The sequence below is a fragment of the Lactuca sativa genome, chromosome 7 (assembly GCF_002870075.4).
Source record: "Lactuca sativa cultivar Salinas chromosome 7, Lsat_Salinas_v11, whole genome shotgun sequence".
Lineage (NCBI taxonomy): Eukaryota > Viridiplantae > Streptophyta > Magnoliopsida > Asterales > Asteraceae > Lactuca > Lactuca sativa.
The window spans coordinates 154,822,738-154,845,267 of NC_056629.2; positions in this window are offsets into that span (position 1 = coordinate 154,822,738).

Genomic DNA, 22,530 nt, shown 5'->3' on the forward strand with positions numbered 1-22,530 from the left:
TGCGCTTGTGTGTCTCGATTGAGATTAGGAATTGATTTTGGTATGCCTTTGATTCCCTTCTTTTGAAATTCATTCACCAACTGAGCATAATTGGTTGATATCATTTTCAGTTTCTTCCTTTTTGATGTTTTTGATTTCATCTTCTTCTCCTTACAATCATTTAATGCTCATATGTTTAGTTCTAGTTATATTGATTGTATTTTTATGGTTTATTGCTGTCAAAACTTGGTTATGAACACCCTCAAGAATTCTTAGTTCATGTTCATGTATTACTCTATGTTTTGGAGACCTTGTTTTCTTTGTTGATTACTAATTTGAACCTTGGTGTGAGGATGTCATTGCTGTTAATGTTTATTAACAAGTTTCTACTGTTAAGAACTCAATTTTTATCTTTGTGGGTGCTTTTGGTTATGACTTAATAGGTTAAGTAGTCAAAAATTCCTTGAAATTCAAAGTTGGAAAACTCAGCAAAATTACCAATCTATCCTTGTTTTGAAAAAATATAGAAAAATCATCAAAAGCTGGATTGATGATCCGTAAACTTTAAAGGTTTAAATTTTGAGTCTAGTTTGTCCATAATTTTTCCCAAGATCTGATATTGTCCCCAACCAAGGTGAAAATCGTCTTTTTCACTGACTGGTCAGAAATTAACTACACAGACATGCTGTCTTGTAAAATTCATAGACAATTATAGAAAAATTGGTTGGACCTATGTGAGTAGTACTTTTAAAGATAAAAGTATGAAATACTTGAATATGGAATAAAGTTGAAATTTTTACAGGTTTAAATGGTGCTAAAGTGGTCTCAACAGACTGCTTTTTTAGGTTAAATTATGACAATTTGACCTAATAACCAATTTGCATGTTTGGGTAGTAAATTGCCCTAATTTGTTCAAGTAAACTTCTAGTAATACATATATTTGTTTTTATGTAGGTTAAGTTTTAATACCTCAGGTCCTACAAGATTTGAAGTGCGGAAAGTATGCTTGTTTGTCAAAGGTGAGTCAATCTTTGTGGTTATTTAAAGTACTTGTTAGGGATTCCACATCTTAGAGGGATTAGAATGAACGTAGGTTGTTTAGGTTGCATGTACTCTAATTGTGAATGATATGTTGATGTGAGTCATGTTCCCTTCATGCTATTCTTTTTGTTTTCTATTTTGATGTGAGGGGTATGATAGGTCCATGATAGAAAGAGGGATTTGTGATGGTTGTGTGTGGTCTGTGCATGCTATGTTTTTCTAGAAATATTTGTCTATGTTGGTTAGGACAATGCATGGTAGTGATATAATATGCATTAATGACGAAGTGATTATATGTGCATGATTATATAAAGATGTGCCTTAACTTGATATGTCTTGTTGGATGTTTACATATTATGAAGTAGGGAAGTAATATGCCATTTAATATTAATAGAAATTGAGCATGATTATTTAGGGAGGGTTTTAGTGTAATCCTTATATGATGAAAAGATATTAATTAAAAAGGGTAATGCACTTAGTGGGGTGTAAAGGGTAGCAACCTAGACTTAGGTGTGTGTACCCTATCCGGATAATTGTGAGGGCCTTATAGGTTGGAAGATACCTAAAGGAAAAGAGATTAAGCAAAATGGAGACACCGAGTGGTTTTTCTAGACCACCACTCGGGACATGGTTCATGGACACTAAGGTGTTCAAGGACTAGAGTGATATTGGTGTAGTGATGGTGCTAGATCAAATATCACGTTTGAGTGGGAAGTTCTGGTGATGGGAATAAGGACAAGTACCACTCACGAACGATAACATGCATACTTGTATGTGCAATGTCGGAATAGTGAAAGCAGCAAACCAAGAGCAATGTTACAAGTGAGAGTCATGCCTCACTTAGTGCATAGGGTCGATCTGGTTACGTTAGTAGTGAATGTGGTTTTTACCTCTTGGGTTAGTGATGGACACATAGTTAGTGATAGACCTAGTGGGGTAGGGTTGGGTTGGTCACTTAGTAGTGAACGAGTGTTTCCTTCAGGTTAGTGATGGACCTACGTACATGGTGTCTACATTATGGGTTAGTGATGGGACCATGTATGGGGAGTCTTCATTTTGGGTTAGTGATGGACCCATGTATGGGTAATCTTCCTTGAAGGTTAGTGATAGACCCAGGGTTAGGAATAATCATTAATTATCTAATATTAAAAGATAAGTAATAATGTTAGATCCTAATGATACTCTAATGGAGAACATGTGATGTATGTGATGTATATGGTGTGTGTGGTGTATGTGATGCATGAGATGTATGTGATGATATGCTATGTGTGTTTTCTTAACATTGTACTTATGGTTAACTAACTTAGCATTTGTTCACACTTGTTTATTTGCTTGTTGTTGCCTTGCATTGGTCTAGGTATCATAGTTTGTCGGCTTGGTGAGGATGGGGCTTTTGGGGTGGTTACATTCAAGTTTATGTATTAGTATTGATACCATTTGGATATGTCATGGAGTTTTCTTAACACTTTTTCTTTGAGAACTTCTTTTGATTTGGTTTATGAACTTTATTTTGATGAATGATGTATTTCTTAATAAAACTAACATTGGTGATGTTTTCATAAATTTAAAATAAGAATTCCACTAACGTATTGTTGTTAGGGTCAAGATCCTGAAAGCATTCAGGATCCTCAAACCTCATCAGATATTCAGGGTCCTCAACTATCTCAGGATCCCGACTAGTATCGTTATTATTATTTACCAACATTTATGACGGTTATATTTCATTCTTAATTAACACATGTGCATAAATAGTCAAGAGAAGACTTATTCTCAAAAGAGAGTCGTCTCAACTATGCTAAAGACCTGAAATAGCAAGTCAAACAACATTCACAAAGATGGTCATAGAGGATCCCGGGAATATCGTACATCTTGTTAGCTAGTTTACACTATAAATTGACACATGTATCTCGCACACAACACACTCTACCTACTCTTAGCTTACTCTACGAACTTTTGCACTTGCTCTTACTGAAATATTCTCTATAATCATCATTTTATATTAATAAAATCATCAAGGCAGGCGATCATTATCACCTCCCAAGGTTTTGTGTCGAGGATCCTAGCAAGGATCAAAGGCTTTCCTTGTAAACAATTGTGTCATTCTCTTTACCTTTCTCTATTGCACAATTTGAACATCACAACCTCTCATTCAACTTGGCTGATTTATACTTGTGTAATTTTTGACCAAATCAATTATATTAAATAAAGGTTTTGAAAATAAAAAAAAGTAGCCATATGTCATACCCCCTACTCCTTGGTGTTTAGGACAGAAGCAATGATCCTTACCGAAGTAGCGATCCCCAACAGTAACATACTTGCTCCAAAATCAAGAAAACAATGACAGGATCCTAGCCTAGGATCTTGACATTGTTGACGAACTCATAGATTTTGCCAAGATACGCATTGCTGCTCATCAACAAAGGATCACCAATACTTACAGCAATAACATAAAAGTCAAAAGATTCCAAAAAGGAGACTTGGTATAAAGGAAAACATTTCAAAACACCAAGGATCCTAGTGCAAGTAAATTAGCTCCTAAGTGGGAAGGACCATATCTCAGATGCTGAAGCAGTAAAAGGATCATATTGGCTAGCAATAATCGAAGGAGACATTTTACCAAGATCATGGAATGTTATTCATCTCAAAGCATACTATATGTAAATAAGATCAATTGATCTTCAAGAAAACCTAGGTGCACATGTTCTTTACCTTAAACTTTTCATCATCACTTATTTTCTCCTCAAATACATTACTAACCTAAGCATCGGAGGGATGTTAGCTAGACTAATGCCCACCCCTAGCTACCGTTTGCTACGCAGAACAACGTATAACTAAGGATATCTATAAGCAATTATCCTGAAACATAAGGATCCTCAAGGTTGAAGATCCTTAAACATAAGGATCTTAACACACGAAAATCTCAACATCTTAACACTTGGACAAATCCATTATATCAACTGTATGATCTTTAAACTATCATATACACAAGCTAGAGACTGCTCATCTCTCATATGCTTAAGGGTACTTAATCCCCTCTAAGGTTTAAAGAGCTAATTACCTCTTTCACACGAACTAAGGTTTATACACCTCTCTTGAACGCACGATATCTAACTATGGAATACGAATAAGGGGATTATATCACAATGTAGTGGCTTGGCAACCCTCTTATCTTTGAACATAAGTTAAGATCTATAAGGTTTATAACATTTTCATGTTATCTAAAATTGGGATCTTATCCCAGAAATTACATAAGGTTTATAACATCTTCATGTTATCACACGTTGGAATCTTTCCCCAAAAAATACACACGAATAATAACATTTTCATGTTATCATAAGTAGGGATCTTTCCCATGAAATATGTCACAAGTTGGGATCCTCCATAGTATATAACATTAACATGTTATCAATTGAACTTATGGTGTTACCCAAGAATTTTGTCAAAGTCTATAACCTAAACTGGTTATCATAAGAAGGGAATTCCCCTGTATGATCTTATGATTAAGGATCCTCATCCTTAAGAATCTTCATCATTAAGTATCCTCATCGGTAAGGATCCTCATCAGTAAGAATCTTATCATCAGAAGTCAACAACGATCCTAAGTTCTTTCCTAAAATGAGATTTACCCTAAGTAAATTCTAAGATTAAATAACTTATGAAGCTTAAGGAAAAACTCGAAGACAATCAGGTTCCATCTTTCCTTGTTCTTAACTTTGAAAAATTTTAAGTAAAATTAAGGATCTTAAACTTTTCAAGATCCTAAACCAATTGTTGGTTTATAAACTCTCATCACTTCAGAGTCATTTACTATTTTAAATTGATATCTTTAAAGAAGTTTTAAAGCACTTATATTTACGAAAATTAGTTCTTAACAAATTTTTTATACTTGTTTTATTATAAAAATTATTTGAAACTCTTAAGGATTACAAGTCAGTTATCAAACTTTTAAAAACATTTTAAATTGCTTAACAAAGTCAGTTCTGATTATTTTAAGTTGTTGCCTTTAGTTGTTTAACTAATTCAATCCTTATCAAATCATTTTATCTATTATTTTCCAAAAGAACTTTATCTTGAAAATTATTCACTATTTTTAGGATCCTAACTACTTAAAAATTCTAGTACTATATTTGACACGCAGATTAAATATGAGAAGGAAATAAAGACAGATAAAAGAGAAATACTACCATGTCATTCAAAAAGTTGCACACCAACCTACAAAGGAAAAAGCTAAATGTCTTACATAAAGAAAAAACTACTTAATTTATCTTCCTGCAGGCCTAGACCTTAGTCTGATCATCATTGGCCCCATCTTTCTCTCCTCACTCCAACGGCTACGACACATGATCCTTAGTGACAGGAGCAGGCTTGCCAGTCAGCTGGGCTAATGCCTCATGCCAACCAACCACATTCCAGGATCCTAAATTTTTAAGATCTTCAACAAGCTTGATCTTAGCTTCCCAAATAGCTATCGCAGCGCTACTCTTCACCTCAGGAATCACCTCCTCAATATTCGCAGCATGCTCATCCTCTTTCTCAACCTTCTCCTTACTCAAAAATTCAACTCGCTTCAGAAGATCCTTATTGGTCACCTTCCATATCTTTTCCTGTTCCTGAATAGCTTGTTCAGCTCTCTCAACCCGGAGCCTCAAATCTGCAGAGATATGGTCGGAAACTTGAGAAAGATCAAATGACAATAAGAAATGTAAAAATAACAAAGAATGAAAGAAAAACTTACGGCTTAAGTAAAAGTGGTCAACTTCCTGAGAGCATCCTCAATGCCAAGATTCTCTAAACCAAAATCCACAACTTCGAAAGGCTTCCGCTTCCGGGATCCTGATGCCTTAAATGTAAAGTCTATGTGAGATCTCTTGGGAGGAAGAAGAGTGACACCTTTTTCTTGCTTAACCTTGACAAAACTGTTGGTCATATCATCTTCAAGATCTACCAAACCAAAATGAGCCTTAGATCGAGTATTCTTTGAAGCCTCCAAAGATCCCTATCAAATCTGGATCCTTATCAATCTAAAAGAAGTATCCAAGCAAAATAATGTTACTAGTAGCCATAGAAGTAGTAGTAGAAGAATTCTCTTGGAGACTGTAATATTCGAACCTGAACAACCTTTCAAGTGCAGGAAATGCAAGATATTTGGAAACCTTGTCCTCGGAATCACCAGTAGAAGGAACAAGCTCCTCAAATTTGAATATTCCATCAAAATAAACAAAATAAGGGAAGTAAATTTCAAGATCCTTAAAAGCTAAATTCAAATCCTACCCTTTTTAATCCATGTTTTTGGCAAGGTATCCCCATCAGGAATCGAATCACGTCTCACGAATAAATATTTTTCCTTCCAAGCACCATCATTTTGTTTAGATTTCAGAATGAGGTGGGGTTTGTTTGACTTAACTCTTATCAGGAAGCGAGAATTTCCAAAATTAGAAATATCATAAAGGAGAGCCAGCTCAGGTAACCCGATGTCTAAATTCTTGGATTAATTCAAGCGATCAATCCAAAACAGGATCCTCCAAACCACATGCATAGCTTGGATATCAAAAATTTGTGTAGTCGAAAAGAAATCACGAATGATACCAGTAAAAGGATAAGTTAAACCTAGAGTAAAAGGGTATTCAGGAAAGCAAATTCGCGTCAGAAAAACAAAATCCGGTGAATGGTGGCCTCAAAAGGTCAAAAAAACTACATCAGAAGGAAAAGCCCCAATGGCTTTCAACGATTTCATATCCTCATCGTCGAAGGAGCAAACATCATCATAAGATAATATTGGTTGATCACTGAAGTCATTCTCGTGAGAAGTAACTACGCTAGCTTGAGAACGACTAGTTTTCTTAACTATGACGAGGAAAATCGGAGGAACATAAGAAAACAAGTAAGAGGAAAATTTACCTTCACAATAAGACGATGACGACTAAAGAGATTAAAGAAGAAATTACTGGAAACCCACATTTATAGCATAGAAGAGATATGAAAGATGATTGGACTGCTTCTCGGTTACCTCGAGATGGATTAAACTTATCCATTAAAGGACAATATTTAAACTATTCTTTATCTCCTATTTTTAATTTATTTTTAAGTTATCCCTTTAATATTCTTGAAATTAACTCCTATATTTTCAGGAATAACTTGGGGGCAATTATTAGGGGCAGGATCCTCAAACTTCATTAGATATTCAGGATCCCAACTATTATCGTTATTATTATTTACTAACATTTATAACGGTTATATTGCGTTCTTGATTAACAGATGTGTAGAAATAGTCAACAGAAGACTTATTCTCAATAGAGAGTTGTCTCAACTATGCTAAAGACCCGGAATACCAAGTCAGACAACGTTCACAAAGCTGGTCATAAAGGATCTTAGGAATATCGGACATCTTGTTAGCTAGTTTACATTATAAATTAACACATGTATCTCGCACACGACACACTCTACCTACTCTTAGCTTACTCTATGAACTTTTTCACTTGTTCTTACAAAAATGTTCTCTATAATCATCATTTTATATTAATAAAATCATCAAGGCAGGTGATCATTATCACCTCCCAAGGTTTTGTACTGGAGATCCTAGCAACGATCAAGGGCTTTCCTAGTAAACAATCGTATCATTCTCTTTACCTTTCTCTATTGCACAATTCGAACATCACAACCTCTAATAAAAATTTGGTTGATTTATACATGTGTAATTTTTTACCAATACAATTCTGTTAAATAAAGGTTTTGAAATTAAAAAAAAAATGAATGAAAAACACAATGTTATAGCTTTCATCTCTTTTGCAAACTTATGGAGGTATAAATCTCTCACATTTATGGTACTATGGTTTAGATCTAGGTTAGATTCTTGATTTGCAATCTTTTTGTCCCATGGTTTTCGTTCTTGTGAGTAAAAGCTACTCTAGAGCTTAAAGCTGTCATTTTATGTTGTTTCTGAGGATCATGTCATAAAAATGAAATCCTTATTGTTATATTTCACCTATCCAAGGGTTTGAGGTCGTTAAAGGGTGGTATGGACCTGGGGTTTGGTTTTGGGCTCTATTATGCCATGCAAAGGCATAAAGTCAGGAACTTTATCCTTTTAGACATCCATTACGTTCAAATCTGATTTTTGAACATTTGTTCTTAAGACATTAAGGGCTTAATGTGTGAGTTGGCAAACTACGAAGTTATTGTTGGGTTAGTGTCTAAGGCTATAACTATATTTGGTAAGTACTTGACCCGGTTGTGCATGGTCCTTTTGGGTTGCCTTCACCATAGCAACTTGACAGGATGATTTGTAAAGAGAGAATAGATATTATTGTTAATATATTATGAGAGTAATATATTAAAGGAATAATAATGTTATTTGATTGATATAGTTCATATATTAATTGAGAATTAATTTGGTGACTTAAAGAGGTTAATTGAATAAAGGGGCATAAACTGTCAAATGTGTGATAGTTGTGTTTTGGGCTATGTATCCTTATGGATATTAGGGTGGAAGGATTTCAGGGTTAGGATACCTTAAAATCGTCCAAGCCTCATATCTAGGAGGATCTTTGGATTGCTTAGGGCCTAATTTATTCAATTAGGGTTAAGGGTGTAACCCTAGTATCTCATAGTATAAATAGACCCCTTGGGATGAGGGAAATTAGCCATACTCTTGCAAGGAAGAACCCTAGAGCCGATTTCTCACCTCCTCTCTCTCTCTCTCTTTCTCTCTCTCTCTCTCTCAAGATCATCCTCTTGCTAGTTGGTGTTTGTAAACCTTTAGAGGACTGACAATTGTGACTCTAAGCTCCAAGAACAAGAAGTTTCAAGCAAGCAACTCAATGTATTCTTTTAGATCTGATCTCATATGATATGATTCAATTGTTTACACTAGATCTAGAATTGTAAGCCTTGGATACATTGCATGTTCAATTAGAGAAACCTAGATCCAAGCATTAGGGTTTGCATGTGCACATAGGAAAGTTCTTATGGCTCAAACCCATCAGTGGTATCAGAGCTTTGATTGATTTCTATTGAATTGATGCTTTGGTTAATTGCTTGTTGCTTGAAAATTTTGATTTTTATGCTTCTGACTGGTGAACTCGGTGAGTTCCAATGTGGACTCGGCGAGTAGCTCCAACTCGGCGAGTTCTAGCGCCAGAAAGAGTCAATATCGGGATTTCTTGCTGTTTTGCTTGAGGATACTTGCCTTAATTGTTTTGGGTCATTAAAATCCGAATTTTTATGATATATTGGAGTATATTCTTGACCAAACAAAAGATAATTACCATTTAATTGAATAATAATTTCCTTATATTATAATAATTGATTTTTTGAATTAAATTGGTGGATTGTCTTGCAAGTTATATTGATTAGATCAAATTTAAATAATCTAATTAGTTGATTTGTATTATTTGCTATTTGATCCTTATGTTTTGAAAAGTTTAAAACTTGTCCTCAAGTTTTGAAATTTAAGTTTTGTGTTTAAAAGTTTAATTTGAATAATTTAAATTTCAAACCCTAGAATTTTACAAGCTTAAAATTCAACCCTATACTATTATATTATTACAAGCTTAATATATATATATATATATATATATATATATATATATATATATATATATATATATATATACATATGTGTGTATATATATATATATATATATATGATTTAAAATGCTAGTCTTATCGTTAGTAGGCCTCATTCACGAAGCCGGTCTATAAGGTGGGTATAAGGTTGTTGCCTATAAAATGACGCTTAATGGGTGTACACTCACACCCACCGCTTGCTTGACTGGTGGAGGGTCGTTAGTCGAACGGGTAGGACAGGGCAATCCTCTCCTCATTAATAAGTATAATGAATCTATATAAAGTAACTAAATGTATTTCATAAAATTCTCAATCTTAGTTACTTTAGGAAAAGTGAATTGATGCAATCCCATGAAATTACACTTTGCACCCTTGTTAAGATATTAGTGGAGCGTGTGTGGTTAACCAGCACACTAATTGGTTCTAAGCAAAGGTGGCAAAGGGTGATTCATTGTTTGTCATAGTTCGATGGAGCGTGTGTGGTTTACCGGCACATCGAATAGATAATTGTAACAATGAAGGCACCATGTAGATTTGCATGGTTATTCACACCCGCTTTGTGATCCTCGGCATCCCAGTCACAAACTAGAGGGGCATATTGAGATTTAAACATGCCATTGAAAGGTTCAATGAATCTCAAAGAAATCTAGGAATTCTCAATACATTTAAAACTTAAGCTTGTGTTTTTCATGGTGAAGAATTAGTGAATCGTCATTCACTTACCTCCAAAGTTATTTGCATGTTGGATCACGGCATCCCTTTTCTAATATGTAAATAATGTTGTTGGGTCCTAGCCCTAATTTTTCATTTTGGGTGTTAATTAGGACTTAACTCTAATCAAACTTTGTTCCTTTCTATTTGTAGATGTCTAACGCGAACAACGTTGTTGCTAGCTCATTCACGCTAATAAGCCTTTGTCAAAAAGTGACTTTTGACGGATCGAACTTTAACGAATGGATAAGATACATTCGCACGATCGCGCGTTACGAGGACAAAGAGTATGTTCTCGATGAGAAGCTCGAGAAGATCAATCTAGAAATTGCTACTCCCGAAGAAATGGTTGTCTTTGAGACCCATGAGCGTGATGTAACGAAAGTCCATTGCATCATGCTAGCCACGATGAACTCCGAATTCCAAAAGTCCTATGAGGAGATGTATCCTTATGAGATGCATCTAGACTTGATGGAGAGATACCACGAAAGCGTGAGGCAAGAGCGCTATGAGATCATCACGAACATAATCACTGCTAAGATGGGAAGTGGAGAGTCTCTAACCGTGCACTTGCAAAAGATGCAAAGATATGTTGATCGTCTTCGCAAGTTAAATGTTAACTTTGGGGAAGATTTGGCCATCAACATCGTTCTTCACTCCTTTCCCTCATGCTACAACCAATTTAGGATGACCTACCACATGAACAAGGAAGAGGTCACCCTAAGCAAACTCCAAGGGCTCCTAAGGACTGCTGAGAGCAACCTCAATTACAAGTCTGTTGCACTAACTCCCAATCCACCCGCTACTCCTGTTTTTGCTATTGGGCAGGGAAGGGGCAAGAAGAGGAAGGCTTCTTCAAAGAACCACCGCAGGGGAAAGTCTCAAGATGGTTCCTGTTCTAGTGGGACCAAGGTTGATCCTACTAAGCCCAACCCAAACCTAAAGGAGGCATAGTGCCATCATTGCCACAAAATAGGGCATTGGAATAGAAGCTGCCCGGAATATCTTCAAGCCATCAAGGATGGGAAGATCAAGCCATCTTTCGCAGGTATTTACACAATTAAATCTAATGATTCATCTCATGCTATTTCTTGGGTTCTTGATACAGGATGTGGTTATCACATTTGTTCTGATTTGCAAGGACTAGGAAGAAATAGGGATGTGGAGCGTGGAAGAATAAATCTAATCATGGGGAACAGAAGATCGTCGCCTGTGACCAAGATTGGAGTGTATTCTCTAGTGCTTAGTAATGGATTGAATTTAGATTTAAATAATTGTTGCTACTTGCCAGATATGGCAAGAAACATCATTTATTTTCATGGTTTATTTAGACAAGGATTTAGATATTCGTTTAATAATGAGAATGGTTCAATTTATGCTTATCTAAATGGTGTTTTATATTTTGAAGCAATGCCTTGTAATGGAATTTATGAAACTGTTATGGTTGTAGATAACCTAAGAAATGATGTGTTGTGTATGGATTCTTCCAATAGTATGGATAAATCATGCTTGTGGCATTGTCGTCTTGGACATGTCAACAAGAAGCGCATAGCCAAACTCCAAAAGGATGGAGTGTTGGAGTCATTCAACCTTAGGGAAGATGACACATGCGAATCTTGTTTACTTGGAAAGATGACCAAGTCACCCTTCACTGGCACTTGTGAGAGGGGTGAGGGTTTATTGAATCTCATACACACCGATGTGTATGGACCCTTTAGATCCACCACATGGGAATCGCTTCTACTTGACTTAATCAAGCACAAGTCAGAAACGTTTGAAAAGTTCAAAGAGTTCAAACATGAAGTGGATAATCAATTGGGCAGGAAAATCAAGATGCTTCGATCCGATCTAGGAGGAGAGTACCTAAGTCTTGAATTCCACGACTATCTCACGAAATGCAGAATAGTTTTGCAATTGACGCCACCTAGGACACCGCAGTTGAATGGTGTGGCAGAAAGGTGTAATCGAACCCTGTTAGACATGGTTAGTTCTATGATGAGTCGTGCTTCACTACCTATCTCATTCTGGGGGTATGCCTTAGAGACTGCCGCCCATATCCTTAACCGAGTCCCTACAAAGAAGATTGCCAAAACACCTCACAAAATGTGGACAGGGAAAGCTCCCTCGTTGGCACATATCAAGGATTGGGGATGTGAAGTTTTCGTAAGACGAGAAACTCACGACAAGCTCGAACATCGTAGTGAGCGGTGTATTTTCATCGGCTACTCGTAGAAATCCTTTGGATATCTCTTCTATAGACCGAGTGACATTGTTGTCTTCGTTGCGAGGAGAGGGGTTTTCCGAGAGTGAGAACTCATAAGCCAAGGGGACAGTAGGAGGCAAATCGATCTTGAAGAGATTCAAGAGTCGAGCGATGAAGGAACCTCTAACGCTGGCGCTCAATCCGAGGAGGAAACTCCGGTTGAACCAATTAACGAGTCCTTACCTCTTAGACGTTACGAAAGAGTTAGAGTTCAACCCCAGTTTTATGGCTTTCATATTACTACCGAAGGGGACACGTATATTAGTGATGGTACACTAATAAATCTAGATGAACCTAATAGCTATAAGGAAGCCATGGCAGGCCCAAAGTCTGTGAAATGGAAAGAGGCAATGGACAGCAAGATTCAGTCCATGTATGACAACCAAGTTTGAAATTTGGTTGACAATGTACCCGGACGTAAGACGGTTGGGTACAAATGGATCTTCAAGAAGAAGACCGACGTGGATGGGAATGTGCACACGTATAAGACACGATTGGTGGCGAAGGTCTTTACTCAAACTCCTGGAGTTGACTATGATGACACCTTCTCGACAGTTGCTAAGATAAAGTCTATTAGGGTGATGCTAGCCATTGCTGCATTTCATGATTATGAGATATGGCAGATGGATGTCAAGACCGCTTTCCTTAATGGGAAGTTGGCTGAGGATGTTTACATGGCTCAGCCAGAGGGTTTTATCGATCCGAAGTATCCTAATAGAGTGTGCAAGCTTGAAAAGTCCATTTATGGACTTAAACAAGCATCTCGCAGATGGAATCTTTTCTTCGATGAGAAAGTCAAAGAGTTTGGATTTGTACGGAGTGAAGATGAATCATGTGTATATGTCAAGGCCAGTGGGAGTATAGTTAGCTTCCTTGTTTTGTATGTCGATGACATACTGCTCATAGGAAACGACATCCTGACTCTGCAGGAGGTTAAGTCCTGGCTCGGGAAGTGCTTCGCTATGAAGGACCTCGGAGAGGCTTCCTATATTTTGGGAATAAGGATAGTGAGAGAACGAAGTAAGAGGCTAATAGGACTTAGTCAGAATACTTACTTGGATAAGGTACTAAAACGTTTTAGTATGGAAAACTCGAAGAAGGGAGAACTACCGATACAGAGTAATGTCAAATTAAGTAAGACTCAAAGTCCGAGTACAGAAGCCGAGATAGCTGAGATAAACCGAGTACCCTACGCTTCCGCAGTTGGCTTAATCATGTATGCTATGACTTGTACTCGCCCTGATGTGGCCTTTGCTTTGAGCATGGTCAGTAGATATCAAGGGAACCCTGGCAGAGCTTATTGGATTGCGGTCAAGAATATACTTAAGTACCTTCGGAGGACCAAGGAATGGTTTTTAGTCCTCGGAGGGAGTGATGACTTAAAGGTGTGAGGGTATAGTAACGCAAGCTTCCAGACCGACAGGGAAAACTACCGTTCGCAGTCGGGCTGGGTCTTTACCATTAATGGAGGAGCAGTGACTTGGAAAAGTTCCAAGCAAGAGACTGTAGCTGATTCAACGTGCGAATCAGAGTACATTGCATCGAGCGAAGCGTCAAAAGAGGCAATGTGGTTGAAGAACTTCATTGGTGACCTTGGAGTTGTGCTTGCCATAAAGGAGCCTATGGAAATTTTCTGTGATAATGAAGGAGCGGTTGCCTTGACCAAGGAACCAAGGGATCATGGTAGATCTCGGCATATCGACAGAAAATATCACTTTATTAGACATCGAGTAGAAGAAGGACACCTCATAGTAAAGAGGGTATCGTCAGAGGATAACCCAGCAGATCCGCTTACGAAGGGACTGAGTAGGGTTAAGCATTTGCAGCACGCTAAGAGCATTGGCCTGAAAGACGATATTAGTTTAGATTAGATAGTTTGGAAACATGTAATAGATAAATGTAATTGACATTTGATGATTAAATAAAGGAGTATTATTTATAAGTAAAGCTAGTGTCTTATGTTAATTGTTTAACTATTGTTTTACTTTGCATGTTTTGACTTCCTGAATAATTGAGTTATTAAGAATAATCGAATTATTCGAATGGTCCACAATCGTTCATATGTCGGAAGTAGGTATGAATGAAGATTGTCATGAATTGGTGTGTAGATTGTCTAAAAGGTATTAGACATAGCAAAGATTGCTGCAATGTTCATGAGTGCTTATGAACAAGTTTTGAGCATTGGAATAAACCCGCGCTTGCTGGAATCACTTTACGAAACGTAACGCAATTGATCGCAAGACGATAATATCATATGGTCTTAAAACCAAGATATATGGTTTATTATTTATTAATTGGTTGTGCATTGACAATACGAAACCGCATCGGTAAATTTATGTCATAAAATGCATTGTTGTGTATAGTTGATTAGTAAATAGTAAATGCATATAAGTCGAAGTTTATCTGTTACTTTTATCCTAAGAGGGTAAAAGCAATATCAGGGCCTCTCAATGATTTGATTTGACTTATGTGTCGGGCCCGGTCATGACTAAATTGATGTGTTCAATTAAGTTCTATGTCAAATGAATCTGAGATCGAGAAACCAATTACTGGACAATAAGTTCCATGAGATTGTCCACATAATATCTAAAAAGAGGACTGTACGATCCCTTATCTAAAGTACAGGATACTGATAAGATCAGAGTTTGACAGCGTCTTTGAGAGCTACGATTGCTACTCAGATTATGTTTGCATATATAGTTACTATACTTATCCAAGTGGGAGACTGTTGGATTAGTGTCTAAGGCTATAACTATATTTGGTAAGTACTTGACCCGGTTGTGCATGGTCCTTTTGGGTTGCCTTCACCATAGCAACTTGACAGGATGATTTGTAAAGAGAGAAGAGATATTATTGTTAATATATTATGAGAATAAAATAATAAAGGAATAATAATGTTATTTGATTGTTATAGGTCATATATTAATTGAGAATTAATTTGGTGACTTAAAGAGGTTAATTGAATAAAGGGGCATAAACTGTCAAATGTGTGATAGTTGTGTTTTGGGCTATGTATCCTTATGGATATTAGGGTGGACGGATTTTAGGGTTAGGATACCTTAAAATCGTCCAAGCCTCATATCTAGGAGGATCTTTGGATTGTTTAGGGCCTAAGTTATTCAATTAGGGTTAAGGGTGTAACCCTAGTATCTCATAGTATAAATAGACACCTTGGGTGAGGGAAATCGGCCATACTCTTGCAAGGAAGAACCCTAGAGCCGATTTCTCACCTCCTCTCTCTCAAGATCATCCTCTTGCTAGTTGGTGTTTGTAAGCCATTAGAGGAGTGACAATTGTGACTCTAAGCTCCAAGAACAAGAAGTTTCAAGCAAGCAACTCAAGGTATTCTTTTAGATCTGATTTCATATGATATGATTCAATTGTTTACACTAGATCTAGAACTGTAAGCCTTGGATACATTGCATGTTTAATTAGAGAAACCTAGATCCAAGCATTAGGGTTTGCATGTGCACATAGGAAAGTTCTTATGGCTCAAACCCATCAGTTACGTAGGGCGCAAACCTGGATACACAATGTGTAGCCTGATTTGGCCCCATTTTTTATGGAAACACTATACACAAGGCGTACAGTAGGAGTATGCATGGCGTAGCCCAAGAAGAGGAATTGGTCATTTTTAGGACTTTAGGCCATGTTTAGAAGGGACTAACCTTGGATGGGTAAAATGGTCTTTTACCTTAGAGAATGAAAGTATGTAATGGAATCTTGATTATGGATTATCACCCAAATTGTTAATTAAGATTGGTTTGGATATGTTAAGTATGAGAAGGTTTTTGTAGCAGCAACTCGAGTGTGAGATTTGTTTATCTTCGGATTGAAGTGAGTTTTCTCATTGTACTTGTGGGTCGAAGGTACTAATGTCGACCCGTTGAATTGTGTAGTATGCTAGTTATATTTGTGATACTTGCATGGAAGACCCCGAGGGTAGCCCGTGACATTTGTATGAAAGATCATGGAGGCAGGTCACGGCAATTGCATGAAAGACCGTGGGGGTAGCCCATGACATTTATATGAAAGCCCATGAGGGGTAGCCCATGGCAGTTACATGAAAGATCATAGGGGTAATCCATGGTACTTGGACTGTAAGACCCTGGGGGTACCCCATGGCAATTGTATGTATGGTATGTGGTATTTTGGTAAATCTCTAAGCTTTGTGCTTACAACTTTATGTTTATGTTTAAGGTATTTTCAATTCCAAAGGGAAGAGCTCGACGTGATTGCATTGCATCCACCAGTGTTCCGCATTTATGATATGATTTGTGATTTGATAACTATTTTATATATTTTCACACTTTTATAGGTTTTGTAATGAATGAATGATGGTTTTGATAGACTTAAAACAAAAAAAAATTACATGGAATATTTTGGGGTGTTACACTTTCTCATGCGATATATGTGCTCGATTGTCTTTATTGCGATGGATAGGTATTGATGAGATCTTCTACTCTCATTTATATTGTTTTTCCTAACAATCGATCAATTTTAATAATGGTTTCTGAGTCATATAACGTTACACTAAATTTCATAAAAATCATAACTTCCTCTCACAAAGTCATATTTAGGCGTTCTTTTGTATTCACGACTTCGCTTTTCTGATTAATATGCCTTTGTTTAGATAATTTATCCAAAATAATATTTTATTTTTAATTTATATTTTAGCCCTATGTATTACGTTTCTACATAAGATTTCACACAGATATCTTGTACACCTAATGTCTATAAATTCACATAAACACACACACACACACACACACACACATATATATATATATATATATATATATATATATATATATATATATATATATATATGAATAATTTACTTTTATTATTCTCAAAAATTTACAATAGTTAAACCGACAAGGTTATAGATTTGATAACTAAGCCTAGAAGGAAACATGGGCGTTAGATGAAAGGTTAGGATAACATACGATTAGTGTAACGCCTGTGTTTCCGGGCTTGTCATTTTTAGCAATGTAATAGTCTAGGTTAACCTTTGTAACCCGTTTTGAAATAATAAAAGTGTATTATTTGAGTATTATGTGTTTTGTGCTTAATTGCTTAATTATGTGGTTTGATTAATTAAGAATAAAAATAAGCGTCAAAATTAAATTGTGAGATAAGCCCGATATCTTTTCATAAAGTTGTAGTGGTCGAAACAAGGATTCCGGAGATATAGGGAATGCCGAAATCCGAGTTATAACGAAGAAGTTATGACCTGTCGAAGTTTCACGACAGAACCGACACGACCCAGCGCAACGTAGATAGTGAATTTAAGGTAGATAGATATCTATCCTTAGTGATCTAAATGAGAATTGAAGATCTCATCGATAGTAGTGCAACGACGGAAAGACGGACGGAATCGAAGTTCAGATGAAGGAGTTATGAATTTCGAACGGAGTTTTCCTGTCCCGGCCTACTAAAGATAATATATAAGTAATATACTTATAATATATTAAAAATAAAGTCAAAATTAGCCAATGGAGTCTAAACGAGAGTTGTAGAGCATAATCTCACCTTCGCGGCGATATAAAGAACGTCGAAAACGGAGTTCGTATGCGAAAGTTATGAATTTCTGAAGTTTGGGGCGCGAAACCCCAAAACTGTCAGGGCCCACGACGTGGAACAAGGTTGCCACGACGTGGCAAGTGTCTTGTCACCTCCGGAAGGCCCCCAGATGCAACTTGGGATGACGCATGCAGTGAAGACCAAGCCCACGACGTGGCAAGGGCCAAATTTGCCCTATAAATAGATTTGAAGGGCCAGCCGTTTAGGGTTGCTATTTTCTCTCTTCTCTCTCCCGTTTTGCATCGATTTGCGTGCCAGAAGTACCCCGAAGCCCCGGTAATATTCCCAAGTCCCGAAGCAAGTCCCGAGATCCCGAAGATCCCGAGAAGTGCGGTTCCCGAGCCGAAGCTCTGCCCGCGAGAAGTTCGATTTTTGAAGAGATCTTCCAGATCTGCTGAGGATTACTACTTTTGCAAGTCGTAGTGCTGTCCGATCATCTTCTGATCAAGTGAGTGTGTAGTTATTTTCTTCCAAATACAATAATATGAAGTATTTTAAATAAAATACGTGCTATGTGTATATATTTGGTTGTGTTATGTGTGAATGTGTATTCACTCTCTTCTATCTTATAGATCTGATTATTTCTCTATGAGATATGTGTTATGTGTGTGTGCCTCATTTGTTATGTGATATATGTGTCGATTAAAGCATGCTATACAGGGTTTTAAATTATGTATACAAATGTATATTTTTATCTACTAATATGTTGGGTAGAACATGGGTAGATAGTTGGTGTGTAATAAACAGATGAGAGGCCTCATTGTTGTTTGATTTAGTCATCTAGCGGAGTTTAGATGACGACCACATACTTTTCTAGATAGTCTAGTGGAAACATTAGCAGGTTCGCCACCTGTAGGTGTTAATGAACTTGGGTGTTCATTCGCTGTACTTCATCCCCCTCATGGTTGCCTTATTTGACTTATATTGCTGAGGTACCCCCGAAGCATGTGTTGTCGCCCCGATGAAATATTCTTAGACTAGGTCCCTTATGTTAGTTGTTTTAGGGACATTAAAGTGAGAATAACGGGAATGGGTAATCGGGTTATTGTTGGTTGGTGAAAATTAAATATGATATTTATTGTGGGTTGAAAACCCTATATGCTCACCAGGCTCCCAAGCCTGACCCACTCAGTTTTAAATTGTATTACAGGAAGTGGCGAAAGGGCATGAGATGGATGATCCATCAAGTTGTTTTGTTTACAAGTCTGCATATGTTTATATTTGTTATATGACTTGTAATGTATTCGTTTATGCTTATTGGTCTGTATCGGAACATGACACCCCGAGTTTTGATTATAATGAAAATACATTTCTTTTATGAAATGCTTCGGTAAACATTGTTTTATCATGTTTTGTTTTTGGGAACAAATTCCGCAACTTTTTCAAATCAAAAGGATTTACTCTGAAAATATTTAAAAGCATAAATGAAAATCGGTCTTTTCTGGCCGAGATTTTGGGGATGTCACAATTAGTGTCTTTATATTATGGGTGTTGGGTATGTTGTCCTAAAGACATATCTTAGCTCGAATTGTACATTGAAAATGTAAGATACATTCTAGAATCAAAGAGAATGCTTATTATAGTAGGATAATTAGACGACCAAGGATATCATGTGGATTTTATAGGTGCCAATAGAAAAGTGACTAATTAGAGTTTGGTATTTGCTTATGAACATTAATATGGAACCTTATACATGGTTGAGATGTTTGCACATGGAGAAACCACAATTATTAAGGCTATAGGACCATTTACTACTTGTGACACTTTACACTTGGACAATGAGTGAGAAAGGTGTGAAGATGCTAGCTTTAAAAGACAGAATTATGTATCTGAAGAACATGGCTATAGATTGCTACGAACCATGTATATTGGAAGATATAAAAATGTTACTTTGGAAAAGATGGATGCTATTGCGGGCTAAGAAATTAGATTTGTTTCAAACTAATGTGTAATTCCTAACACCATTTTCTTCAATCATAGGTTCATGTTACTATGCTCCCATTATAGATAATTCTACAAAAATCTTATAAGCTTATTTTATGATGAAAAAAATATAAGTTCTTCAATAGCATTAAGAAGTGAAGGTCATGGTAGAGATTAATAATAACTTGAATATCAAGTGTTTGAAGCTACATATTGGATAAGAGTAAAGCAACATATAGATCACTGATTACTATTATGAGTATAAGATCATGATGTTTTAGGTGGTTCTAAAGATACCTTTAAAGAATGTGGTTCTAAAAATAATGAACAGAACATTGAATGAGAAGGAAAAATAAGGATGCTTCGGTTATGATTGCCAAAAAAGTTATAGGCAAATTTTAGTGAATACAACAACTAATATTAGTACCTAATCCATTATTTTGACATGTATGTATGTGTAAGTAGAGACCGAGGCTTAGAGGGTTTTTGGACATTTTGAAGGACACTTTTCTGTGGTGGTAACATATCTTATGTAATGATATTTGAGTTGATGAACCCTCTATAAAGCCTCTCTTAACTAAATTATTCTGAGAACTTTTTGAAGTAGTGGGACTAAATTTCCACAAATGATGATTTTTATTTTAAAAAAATGATTATAAAATATAAAATCAAAAGAGAGGTGTTTCTAATCAATCATCCTTAGTCACTATAAACCATTTTGGAATTATCATAAATATATTGGGTGAGTTTTAAGGGCATTTTGTAGCTTTATAGTCATTTTGTGTGCGACATAAAGGTTACACAACTGTTTTGACTTGCCTACTATTATTCCAACATGGTCATTTTGATATGTTGTTCCCTAGCCTTAAGTATCATATTTGAATGAGTGAATTCTAACCAATATCCAATACTTCCTTATGATATTATAAGAGGTTGTAGGATATTATTTGACTTTTATTTAAGCTACAAGTGTCTCTAATTAGCGTAATTACAAGCCAACTAGTGTTAATGACTTATACTGCAATGCCCAACTAAGGAAAAAAAACCTTATTATGTTGTGACCCTAAATAGTTTTATTATGATTCTTTATGTGATTATTGACCTATTATTTACATATTAAAGTATAGTAGAAGATCTTACACACTTATAAAGAGAGCTATTACCATGAATACATTTATCTATCTTATTTTAATCTTTTGATTAGCTTTATATTCATATTATGAGATATTTATTATATATCTTATGTGAGTAATATACTTATGTTTGTGTGTATATCATGAAAATGATCTTGAAAAATGGTTTATTATAAATTAGGATAACTATGGTGTTTTGCACTTGTTTTCTTCAAGAACTTATATACTCACTTAGGATGGAATGATGACTTTTGTGACAAATGACGACCTACGTACTAAATTTTGGTGTTTTTATGACTTTATGGCCTTGCTTGCACGACAAACTTTCACCACTCGTATGCTACTCTTTTAGATATCTCACTTGTACTTAGTTGATAAGGGGATTGATGTCACTTGTACTTTGCAAATGTCCTATGGATATCAGTTTTTAGTGAAATATTGTACATATGTCCTAGTCGGCTATCACTGTGAGATGTTGGACTTGATATTACTTGGGATGGAGTTTAGAATCATACAACAATGCATTTTTTATAATGATTTGTTTTGATGTTTTGCAATGCTATCTTTAATTTTTTTTCTTCCCCGTATGATTACTCCTTATTATTTTATGATGATTTAAAATGTTTTAAGGAGTTACACTATTCAAGGAAAGTGTCAACTCTTTGTACCTAACAAATGTTAAACCCCATTAATACTCATTAGGCTTCCTAAACCCAAAGGGCTTATTTTAACATGTATTTAAGTTAAAGAATGAGTTGGAGATTGATGATGATTTGTTATTGGTTATTTAAAATATGTTGTAAATGTTGTTTTAAACTCACGTGTCATGACTATCATGGTAGACTCTCATATGAATTGACATTTAATCATTTTCAAATGTTAAAGACTCTATCAGTTTAGAACTTTATCTACAAAATGATGTTCTTTTATAAAAATATTTCGCAAACTTTCATTCTAAAAGACTAGTTTACTTAGCCCAGACGAGGGGTATTTCGCTTCAGAAGTGTGTTGCTTTTTGGGCAATATAAGCATAATACTTGACCATTGTATAACCTGGAAATTAGTTTATCTATTTAAAGAACTCCCTATCAGAGTTAAACATGAAAATTAATAAGATGAATCCATTTCATGAAATGATTAAATACATGCATCAAAATATGATAACACTTTATAATAGAGCTTATTATTGATGGTATGTTGTCCTTTTATAAAATCATTAGTACAAAGAATCCAATAGATATGCTCACCAAGGTGGTGACAACTGACAACAAAGAAGTTGAAGTTGGTCTTAGTTTCAACTACAAGCCTTTCGAAGATAAGAAAATGGTG